A 12581-nucleotide genomic window follows, 5' to 3' on the forward strand; every position below is an offset into this window, starting at 1 on the left:
GTGGCGTCGAGTTTGCAATTAATTCTTGCGAATCACTCGCACGACGGAGTCCGATCGAAATTGATGAGCACAGACGGTAAATACCGAACGTCGAGGTCGTTAATTAGGTTCGCACGGTTCCACGTTACTTCGAAATTCCCCGACGAGGAAATTCTTCTCCATCGTTTTACGTTTATCTTACTGTCTTTATCGCTTTCCTTCTTCTTTTTTCCGAATATCCCTGTATCTTTTATGACGTTTGCCCGCTTTCGCGAAGAACGCCCACGATCGAAATTCGCGATTGACAATCCACCGTGTACGGAATGGTCGGGCGAGATCGTTAATTAGCTTGCCGAAACCGACAATATCCTCTTAATTGAGAATCGTTCTCTCCATAGGCGACGCTCAAGAAGAAGAAGAAGAAGAAGAAGTTTCCTCCGCGAAAGTAGCTGGCTATTGCGTGCGCGTCTATGTAAATTATGCGCGCACTTAGACCTCTGGCGATAATGCAAATGAGAGCATCGTTGCCCTGCCAATGCCGGAATTCAGTAGCGGCAATAGTTCCACGTATTATCTCGAATGCATCCTCGAGGCTAAATCCGTGCCTATCCCCGAGTCAGATCCTGTATCTACGTACGTTTCTCGATCGTAGCATTACCGTATTGGATACACGTAACGATATAACGTTAACCCATTTCCGTTGGACTTTTTATTTCGCTACTGGAAATGTTAGTAGAAAATTACCCTCTCATCCACGACCACTGTAATTACCACACCTGTGTATTTTATCACGTTTGGCGCGATCTATCAATCATATTGATCACGCTGATCTTAAAACATATAAAATACTTTTCACCATACTATCGTTACAACGTTCCTTTCACCAACCGATGACCGTTCGATAAAGAGGCGCTACTATTTAACCTCGGTACTCTTGTCAACACGCAACGCGCCACGATATTTATGAAACCCGCCACGGAATCTCCATTATACGAGCTCCTACTGTTCGAACAGGCACGCAGACACCCGTCAAAGATCGTATAACGGGGAATCCGCGTTGGCAATCCTAACAAAAGTTTCGTGCAACAATACACGGACGAGCCCTGAAATTTTAAGCACGCGTACACGCCTAACTCGAAATTTAACGATCAGAAAAAATGTTCCAGGTAAGAAATGAACGTTAGCGTAGAGACGTGTGCGGTGTGGGCAGGTGCCCGGAAAAGCGGGTTAGAACCCACGCTTCCTTCGAAAAGATCGCCCTTGTCCAGCTGTGGCCTGATTCGTGATCGTTGCGGTCTCTAGAACGTAGAATGTAGAACATGGACGTATATAACAGGCACACGCTGTTAACGCGTAAATTATTATATCGACGACGTGACACGCGAGTTTCAATTTTCATCCGAACTCTTTTAGGATGGCCACGAAACCACGTTATCGCGATAACGTTGGTCCGTGATAAATTTTATCAGCAAATCCGAACGTACCAATGATCGATCGATCTTCGTGTTAGCCAGCTAATGATTCGACAACTATCTTTTTTCTTCTTTCGTGTAGTTACCTTTTTCTATTTGGCTTTTTGTCCTTCGTTAAGAGTGTCCATCGAGAAACTAATTGACTCGATATAACGGCTCCCACGAGCGACAGTTAATTTCCGTATTTCGTGGCGAAGGATTAAATTGAATTACGGACTACGGGTTTAGCGTGATTACTGTCGGGGAGATTGGAGTTCTACACGAAGTACCGTGATTATTATGGCTCGTGTCAGTAGCAATCTGTGTGTTAAAAAGGTATTAATTTGGAAAGTTACATTAACCTATTTGGAGACGAATTTTTATTAAGGTCGAAAGAAGATAATTATCTGTTTCCTTGAGAGTGATAAATAACGTTAAGATAGCATAATTGAGTTTCATGGTTGGTCAAGTTACAACTTCGCTCTATAGCGTATATTTTCGCCACGTTGAAAGAAATGTGAAAGTTGTCGTAACAACTGTGGAAACACTTTACGAAACGATTTTCCATAAATGCCAATATTCCACGAGAAACGAAAGGATATTTTCTACCAAACGTTTTCGCGCTTTAATCTTTGGTAAGATTAATCAACGGGGAAAGATGATTTTGCACATACAAGTAAGCATCTGTGGTAATAATACACTCGGCGACGCCAGTTGCGTGTTTACTGTTTAACTTCGACACGATTGAGTATACGACAACGAAAGCGGCTTTAATTCACCGCTGACATAATTTTCCCTGACCCAGAAACAGCTAAAATATTCAATGTGTCGGCGACCCTCTTCTTGCCTCTATGTCACCATTTTCCAAGCGTTCCTTTCCGAGGCATGCTTGAAATATTTAATTGCAGTTGACGTATAAATCTCCCCGTCGTTTTTTTTTTCTCTCCCCCATTTTTTAAACACGCGGTTAATCCCTTCCAGCGATAAAATCCTGCATGCATATATCTCACGATCGAAAGAGAAGAAAAAAGAGAAAGAAAAAAAGAAATCAGCGACCCGTTACGACCAGCCGAAAAACTGTCAGATAAAAGCAAGCCGATAAAACACGATGTCAAGGAACATCAAAGAAATCCCCGAGATCTTACGGTCTCGTTACTCGTGCAGTCACACTTGCAACCAGCCGTCTCACGAATTATAAAGCCTGGACGGAGGAGCTTGTGCCAAACTTACACGCACATCTCGAAGCATTTCCTAGTATCACGTGGTCAACGAGCAACACGTGCTTTCACGCGATGTACGTGCACGCGTACGAAGAGAGACGGCTGCTCTGTATTCGTTCGGTGATCCATCGTCTACGCCTAAAAATTCATCTATGCGTTCTCGAGGTCAGAAGAGAGGGGTAAAGCAAAGGAAGACGAAGAAGAAGAAGAAGAAGCAATACGACGACGGAATGCCGCGGCCAGTTCAACGCCCTGGGTGTCTTCGTCTTCCCGTGATCCCAATACACCGCATCCTTCTGCCGTTGCAGTACGCCACCGTCTTGGAAATAATGGCCGTACTGTCGCCAAACCCGAGTAGCCAGGGCCATCGAGTCTCCAGCAACATGCAAAGGAACAAGTAGGCGGACAACGATATCAAGTGCGAGCGTGCTCGTTGATGATTTATGGAACTGTATCTCGCCGCTGACACCCTATCGAGTCCATTGTTGCTCCCTGATGAATTTTCATTCGGAACTCTCGTGACACGATATCGATTTTTGATTAATCCGTCGCGGCAAAGTTGAGGTCGTCGATGATTTAGGATTTTTCTAGGAATCTTGTCACTCTGAATCTTTCCCCTCGAATGTTTATTTCGATCGAAAGATAAATCCGAGGGTTGTGTAACGTATACATCGATAGATAGAATGGAATTTCTCGAGGTTTTTTGACAACTTACAAATTAGGGAGAATTAACCCTTTCGAGAAGAATTTCTCTTTTAACAATGAACGCGATTAATCGTAATTTTTCAAATTGGATATATAGTTCCATTCATAGCGGGATCTTATGGCCCAATAAGGCTCGATGGTGTTAAAAAAAATTATAATTCGGTAATTTTCCCAAGTCTCCTCGAGGCATCACGATTAATGATAATATAAGGGTTAAAACTCATCGAGGATTTCGAAAGACAACAGAGATTCGTTTATCGGAGCGAAATTTTACTAGTTACCGCTCAATTAACCAAACCTAACCCAAACTCCTGCCAATTGAATTATTTGACTGTGAACTCTCGTTTGAACGAGAAACCATAATAGAATCGGAGCCGAGAATCAGCGAACTCCTATTGTACGAACGATTCAGTTACATAAACTTTTTATCTTCCATGGATCCGAATAAACGAAGTTGTACCGTATATAAGAGAAACTCGCGTAGAGCATTTCTGCTAAGTGCTCCCATCGATATTTTAGTAATGCGAGTCGCACAGGCGATGGTCTCAAGAATGATCTTTCGCTTCGCTTGTTCGCAACATTGAAACCATTAGCTGTTGTCGAATATAACGAAGGAAAGCGTGGTAGAGATTATTCCGATCAAATGGTTTCTTATGCCACCACAATTAGAAAAGGAATCAAACGGTACAGAAAACTTGGCATTCGATTCCTTCCGGGAATTTCTGTTGTAAACGCTTCGACGGTTTACAAAATTGCAACAAGGAAAAATATAAATATTAGAATATTTAGACGATTATTAGTTGCAAAATTATTAGAGTTGTTTGAAAATACAAAAAATCCTTGTCTTCGACGGAGTCGGCATAATATCGCCGTTCGGAAAAATGATTCCGGAAGAAGCGTTAGACGCGCGTGCGAACTATGTTATGCAAATAAAAGACGTCGAATGGAGCGAACAAAGGCACAAAAGAATTTGAAGAAAACAACAACTTATTGTCCAAATTGTCCCGACCAACCTCAGCTATGTATAGAATGCTTCGAAGCTTTACATTCTGAATAATTTTTTTTAGTAAACCATTTTCGTATCTTTATTTTATAACAATTCAACTATTATTACAATTAATTATTAATTAACAATTTATTATTATGGAATATCTCTTCAAATACCTACGACGATCCTTCGCGAGTAGTCAAATAAGCGACACCCGAATATGGGTTACGCGGCCTGATCAGAAACTTTGCTGACATCCGAATACGAGTGTGGTGGCAGTCAACGTGTTAACGAACGAAGGGAAAATCGAATTTCCTTCTTCCACGGGGTAACGATGTATTTCTAGATGACTAAGAACGAACGCCTTTTTCGTCCGAGTCGAGACAACGAATGTGACTGGAAACGGCAATGCCGATTTGGAATGGCGCCTGTTACGATTCGTGACGAAGTTTAATGAATCGAGAGCGTTGTTCACGAGACAATTCGATAGCCCGTTAGAAGCGCGCGTACATCATAATAATTATTCATAGTCGTCGGCGCGGTTCAATACCGATTTTGTGCTCACGTATACGAAACCCGTGAAATATAACGGGGCCGCGAAGCTCGAGAGAGACGAAGAATACTGATGTAAAAATTTGAATAATTATCAGCAATAAATTCGTTGGAACTATGTGCACGTTGTTGTCCTTATATAATAAGCGACGCAGTCTCGCGAGGGATTATAATGTGCTAATTTCAATACCAACACACGGATTTACAATTCAATGTCGTGCTTGCACATAACGAAATTCAAATGACGACGACGCTTTAGAGAGGATGTTCGCAACGATCCCTGTTCGATCTTTCGCGCTGATAAGTATACCTTGACACTTGTTAACCCTAGCAATTACGTAAATCACCATAGACACGTCTATAGGTACGTACGTTTCTTCCTGTATTTTTCCCAGTCAGATTGCTAACCCTTATTTGGTAAATGACGAAGCGCGAGAAATAACGTTTAATTTGTACGAAAACGTTCGTATAATAAACAGATGTGTAATACCGTTGTGTTATTCGTGTTTCTTATATTAAGAAATGCGTTTTTTCGTCGTAACGTATAAGGAAAACACGATGGAGCACTGACATAAACAATTGTCGCTATAAATCAGTCAATGCGCTCTATGAGTCGTAATACCGTATCGAACCACTGACAAAATCAATCCATAAAAATAAAATCTTAATGCTAAACCTGCTACGATAAATCTTCGGATAAACCACTTAATCGATTTGATTTTCGCAACAAAATCGATCCTAACGAAAGGTACTAAATATTTTACAACGAGTACATTCAAAAATTTGACCATTGACCATTGACGATATGGGCCAAAAATAGACCCAAGCACAGAAGGCTAAAGTAAAATCCGGAAACTAGACATTGGCCAGACAAAGAGATTCTTTGCACCAACGAGTGAGCTGTCTTTCAATTTTATCGCGTTTACGATCTACGTGGCCAGGTACAATGTTGAGAAAAATTTAATACCGAGGCTTGTTAAAAGCCACAAAAGAGGGAAGAAGGATGATGTATTATCGAATGCCGCTACGAAAGTGTAAACTCGAGACGGCGAGGTGAGATACGTCTCCGCTGTCTGATGACACAATATGGCCAGGTGCTTTAAAAATCCCAAGCTGGAGGAGAAGCGAGCGTGCATTCTTTCGAGCAGGTGTCCCAGCAGGTTAGACGTACCTGAACCTATATCCAACGAGAGAATGGTCCGTTAGACCCGCTGGACTAATTAATTGCTGTTCACCGATCGCAACACTCTCGATGCTCCTGGTGTTCTACGATGTTACACGACACGACAAATCTCTCGGTCGAAATGACGTAAATCTTATCTACGACTTTCGATTGAAACCACTGTCGGCGCTGCTTGCTGACGATGAAAATTCGACGATTATTCAACGTCGAGCAATTAAGGTTCTACGGTAAAAATTTGTTTTAAGCAAGAGAATACGATGTGAGTTTAATGTATCAAACGTTGTACGCAACGAGCCAACGTTGTATTAAAATTGCACTATTTTATTCATCAGTTTTCTTTCGGTCAATTTACTTTGCTAAATTCTGTTTTTCTCTCTGTTATATTTCTTTGTAATAATTTGTTTCTTTTCTACCTGGTATTAGGGAAATTTGAAGAAATCGGAGAATATTTTGTAATTGTCCGATCCGTGTAACGAGCTTCTGTAAAAAGGATCTATTTTTCTAATAAAGCAATAGAAAGCAATAAGAAGCAAAATGAAACAAGATTTAAAAAATCTTATCTAACTTTCCCCTACGTGACGCCACGGAAGATCGAGAATGTTTCGTGATAAACACCAGATTATTTGAATGGTAAATATCAAACGACGTTTTAATAAGCTGCATCTTGAGATTCTAGAATTTAGAGTCCCTATTCCCTAGAAATTAAACTGTAATCCCTTATGAGTTTATCGCGTAATGAAGAACGGTCATCCGAAGAGTTTAACCCAGAATCTCGCGCGACTGCTTTATCAACGAATTCTAGAAAGTCTGGAACGAGAAACTGGTGCAGTTTTCGAATAACTTTTGCCTTGCCGCGGACATATGAGACGTATCGAGAATTCACTAACGCCAAGATCTCTATTCAGGACATATTTTTATCGTACGGAATGTTTGCCATATGAATATACACGCATGCCCTATATAGGACACGATTGATTGTAAGGAAAGTAAGATTGAAAATAGAAGAAAATAGAAGGAAATTGAAATAGAAAGTTTGGAATGGAAGATTGTCAATTACTCAATCATCTAGGCGATAGAAAGATTTTTCTTGGCAGTTTAATCGCGATACTTTCATCCAAGCAAATAGCTCGCTTACGGCCTTCGTTTCTACAATCGATTAAAAATTAACGAGGTTTTAAATTTATCGCTCTTCTAAAAAAAAACCGATGATATAGAACAAATTATATATACACGTAAGCAATTAACTGACAAAAAATGCGGGTAATTACAATAAAAGCCAAGTACGAGACAACAGTGAGCGCGTTCGACTTTTCTCCAAATGGCACACGTACTTTTACCGTCATCGCGATCTCATTTTGCATCGATATTAAAATCGTGGTGCAATTAAAATTGTTTATCGCAAAAATCCAGCGAACGTTGTACCCTCCATCGAGTTCCAATCACGTGCTATCACTTGTGGAACTTAGGGCGAGAGCGACTATCTCGAAAGAACCTATAGTTTGTAAAACTAACAGGTTCGAAATCAAGAAATTGACAAGACTGAATTTGTCATGTTTTTTTGCTCGCGCGTAGTTCTATAAAGTACAACCTCGCTGACTCAAATTCAAATTTTCATATTTAAAATTCATATTTTAAATGACTTATTTCGCCATTTTTCATATACTTTTCGATTCACTGAACTCAGAAAAACAAGTTATTTTTTTTTATTCTCTCGTTAAATACCGACAATGTCTTCGCAATGTGCGACGTGTTTGATTATTCTTACAAAAAGTTCAAGTTTAAAATTTAAGACGTCGAAGCGTAACCAACTGAAATGGACCTATAATCCTACAAAGAAGACCGCCACGAGACGCAGGAAACTATCGCATAGTCGAGTAAACGGGTAGAATCGTTTCTCTGTGCTGGCATTCATCCCTCGAAAGATAATTAGTCTCCTTTCCTTCTTCCTATCCGGCGCCCTGACACTGATAATAAATCCCATGGCATGTGAGTAAACGAAAGACTCGGTTGTCAACGGACGTAGGTGATGTAGGCATTTGCTCGGGTCTGTTTTAACGATTACAGGCTGCACCGAAAACACCCATAGACGGCAGTGCTCTGTGAAAAGTCCACAAACAGACCTAGCCGCGGGTTTAGAGAGAGGGTTCGCCGCCGCGAGTGTCTCATGGAACACGTTCTATTCCCAGACACCGATCGAAAGTGCTAGTTTACAAAAGTTTCCGGCGACTGTCTACTGTTCTCGCCGTAAAGATAAAACGAAGGTGGCGAGGTATGACCCGAAGATAGAAAATGTGGCCGATAGATCGGATGTAAAGGATGCGCGGTCCCAAGCGAGGAATCTCGGAAGAGGAAGGACGGATTCTGACTAATGTGCTCGTCGATAGGATGCTCCGTCTATTTGCATTCTCTTCTCCTGCACTTTGTCAGCCTGTATACTTTCCTCTAAAAGAAAAAAAAAAAATAAAAATAAAAATTCGAAAGGATAACGGATGGTGGTAAAGGGTAGTGGGACTCGATAAGGGGAAAACACAGACGGCGAAAGTCCGTTTCACTTGGAATACCAGGAGAGATATTCGAAAAACGATACTAAATATAAAGAGAGTTTGGTAAATTGGAAAGGAGCACTTAGGACGCGAAAGCGTTGGAAACGTTTCACTTGCAGCCACGTATTCGATAAGATCAGCCGTCGCATTCCGTCCATCTATTGTTGCGTCGCGTCGCGTCATTTGTTAAACGTTACAATGCGGCAGAGGAAGGAACAGCGAGTAACGACACAGAGGGGGCGGCGCGAAAGAACCTCTGGTCCGTTTACGATCTCACATCGTTATCTAGATAACGATATATTCCGTCGAGAACAGCCACGGTTGTATATATTATGTGCGTGTCTTGAGTTTCGACCAGTGAAAGTATATACATATGTACGTACGTACGTACGTACATGCGATGCCGCCGCCCTCGATATACTTTAATCCCTTCACAGAATGATAAAATAAAAAAGAAATGTAAAACGAACGATTCGGAGGAGAGAGATTTATATACGATTATCTTTCTTTATTTCTTCCAAAGATATTTTGTTTCCGACGAGTATTTTTCAATAAGCGTGTTACGCGTGGTAATGTTTAAAACGTGGGATTTATAATACCGCATTTAACAGATAATCATACGAAAGGATTCAGTCTGATTTATGTTATCTGTTGAAGCGTGGGACGATAGCGAGACGTTTATTATTTGAGATACCACGTATCAGCTCACATGCGACAGTAGTTACATTGTATATAGAAGTAATACAATTTTTATATCTCAGCCTTTTTCTCCTTTTAACAAACAAGAACACCTTTTATATCCGAGAATAGACCTTTGTGTATTGTTGTAATCGAAAGAAGCCACAAGTACGTTAGATTTATCATACGATTCCTCCAAATTTGTCTCGGACTTGGAGAATTCTGTTAACGATGGAAAATCAAAATTCCATCAAACACGATGCAAAGAACGTACTGGAATTAATCGTGTACGATAACGTTGGTTTGAAAGGAACCGCGCTCTATCGCTTGCTGTCTGGATAGGCTCTGTAAAGTAACCTTAATCGTGCATTCCTTTCCACCGGCCGAAGGCCTCTTAGATTCACGCTTTTTAAATTCCCGCTCGCGAGAATGCGGTTTCGTTGTATCCGCGTGGATCCGCCAGCCATCGATCCGTGGCGTGGATGCTCGTGCTTTAACGGCTTATCGCCATCGACGACTCAACGAGAGAAAGAGACCAAGAGAAAGTGAAAGAGATCGCTCCTATTTCCGATACGACAGCCGGTTTGCGGTGCGGGAAAAGTTTGGATAAGTGTGGAAGGTGCGCGTCTCTCGCGTATGCATGACTCGCGCCTCGTGTCGGTAATCTCAAGACGCCAATAGGATTGAAACGACTGCATATTCATAATGCCTCATCCCCGAGAGCACGTGACGGTAAAAGCACTTCGGAAGAAGGCCTGTAATACACGAGCATGTAATGCACACGTTGAAGAATAACGATGGAACAAAGAGAAAAACGTCTGGCAAGATATTCGGTACGAATACGTCGGAGTCCTCGTTTGTCTGCGGCTTCTTCTCTTCTTCGACGATTACGACCGAGCCTTTAACAATGTTTTTGTCTGAACGACCGACCGTTGATGGCGCGTGGATTGTGAAACCTTTCGCGCCGTGTTGGTTAGTTATCGCTTTTTCGACAGGTACATTTGTACAGGGTCAGGTTTTAACCTTTGCCGCTAGCCAAGTGAAAAACGTGGAAACGAAACACCTGATATTTAACTTGTGCAGACGTGTTTCGTACGAACAGTTTGACGTGCATTTAAATGCATAGAGGTTTGTCTGTCGATGTAGAAATATATTGGTAACACGCGGTGTCTATTTGAAAAATATATCAGATGCCTGGAGAATGATTTATATAGAATTCAGAGATTTATACCTTTCCTCTTTTCTTTTTCCTTCTGCTTTTTTTTCTGCGAAATTGCATTGGAAATTTCTTTTGTGTATTTTTTTTGAGATATAAACGCACGAGATTATTCTACTTGCTGTAATAAAAAAAAAACAGAAGGATTGATCGATAACGATTATTCTTTTCGATCGAAAAAGCGAACGTTTAACACGTTACAGCGCAATAAAACGATACTGGATATATTTCAATACCTCGAGTTTAAATTAGTCATCTAAAACGAATCGGATAAGAAACAGATAAAGGTTAAGAAACACAACGGTGGAAATTTATTTTCTTCCTATTTATCTAGCATCGCTCTATGTTACTAAACCTGATTTTAATGATACGTTCGCGGAAAAGGATCTAGCCGGATACTAACACTTTCGTTGCAAACTGGCTTACAAGCGTCACGCAGAGCAGAAACGAACCAGCTCGAGTGGTCGGCTTAAGAAAATAATGTATCGCGATAACCACTGAAATAATTCCTCGCAGACTCGTTTTAAACGCCTCGATGGTTAACTTATTTGCACCGTAATGCACCCGGTTTGTAATCGATCGATCGAACAACCGCTGTGCAGCTTGCGATATTGGTCTATAGAGCTCGCAAACTGGAAAAAAAACTCGATTTCCACGAAATTCAAAAGGGACGGATCGTTCGCTGTAGCGCTGGCATGCGACGATATATCGTCAAAGTTCGGCTCGTCAAACACGGTTCAAATTTCTTCTGACCTGCGGGTGACAGTTTAATCGCAAAAGAGCATCGGTTTACTTGCGTAAAAGTTGCATAAACGCGATATTACTAAAAAAAAAAAAAAAGTTTTATCGAGAAACGTATTATGGAAACACACTGCGAGCAAACAAAATAAACAGCTTGGTAGCGACCATAGCGCGGCACAAGATACTCCAATTTCCTCGAAGTTGATAAAATCGTAGAATTTGGATAGAAGGAGACGACAAAGCCATTGATCATTCTTGGAATTCCTTTCCATACATTTTTTCTATATTTATCCTAACATCAGCGTCCTGTCGTTCGACTCATAAACAATTAGAAAATCCAACGTACTTTAATCGGTTCTTTGTATCTCCTCTGATAAGCGATCGAGTGAGGACAAATTAATTAAATCGATCGCTCGGTTGAGTAAGTATCCGCGCGGCAACCAAGAACTCGAAGCTCGCCCGCATGTAATCATAGTAATTTCCTGGTGTCAACTGGTTAGCCCTGTCGTTCTCTGACTTTTTAACGACACTCCGACCGTGGAATCTTTGGATCGTTGCACACGCAATCGACACATGCAACCGACTAACGCGACGTAACGTTGCTGCCATCGCAGTCGGTGTATGGAGAAAAAAGGAAAAGGGGGAAATATGGTCGAGACGGAAGAAGACAAGGAAGAAAGACTTTATACCATGATTCAAACATGCGAATATTTGTCAAAGAGTTGTTGGTTAACGGGCAAGTTTGATTTTGTAATTATAATTGTCAAGGACCATTGCATTTCGTTCTACAGAGGTTTAAAGGTAATTTAAAGGTAGAAGACTATAACGGTCACCAAGGGAAACGAACAATGGTCAATCGATGTAGATAATTTCTGAAATTAATAATTTTGAAAGAAAATATAATTTTGCATCTTTTTGCAACATGTATTTTCTTTCATATTTTAAAATATTTCCAAATCAGTCCCTCTATTTTCATTTAATATATCGATCAAAGAGTTATTTACGCTGCACTCGACTCCGAAAAATATGATCGCAGCTCTCGTATTAATTAAAATGTTATTTACCCTTCGGAATATCTACGATTCGTCTGACGAAGTGTTAGATCACGTTCTTTAATAATAACGCGCTATATTTATATTATAGGCGTGTTATTAATCGGACATTAAGCATTTACTTTCTACGAAGAAAATTGCCGACAGCTGCTTCAACGAAGATAATGATTTGAATACAGGAAAAAGACTCATTCGTGAGTCATTCGTTTAATTATTCCTATTAATCGATGATAATGACGCGTATATAAATAAAAAATAATTCGACTCTGTGAC

General features: G+C 40.7%; 1 protein-coding gene across 1 annotated transcript in view; it reads right to left on the minus strand.

The window, feature by feature from the left end:
- LOC117159785 (neurotrimin) overlaps positions 1–12581 on the minus strand; it is a 66065-nt gene that overhangs the window by 26931 nt on the left and 26553 nt on the right. The window lies entirely within an intron of this gene.

The sequence above is a fragment of the Bombus vancouverensis genome, chromosome 6 (assembly GCF_051014615.1).
Source record: "Bombus vancouverensis nearcticus chromosome 6, iyBomVanc1_principal, whole genome shotgun sequence".
Lineage (NCBI taxonomy): Eukaryota > Metazoa > Arthropoda > Insecta > Hymenoptera > Apidae > Bombus > Bombus vancouverensis.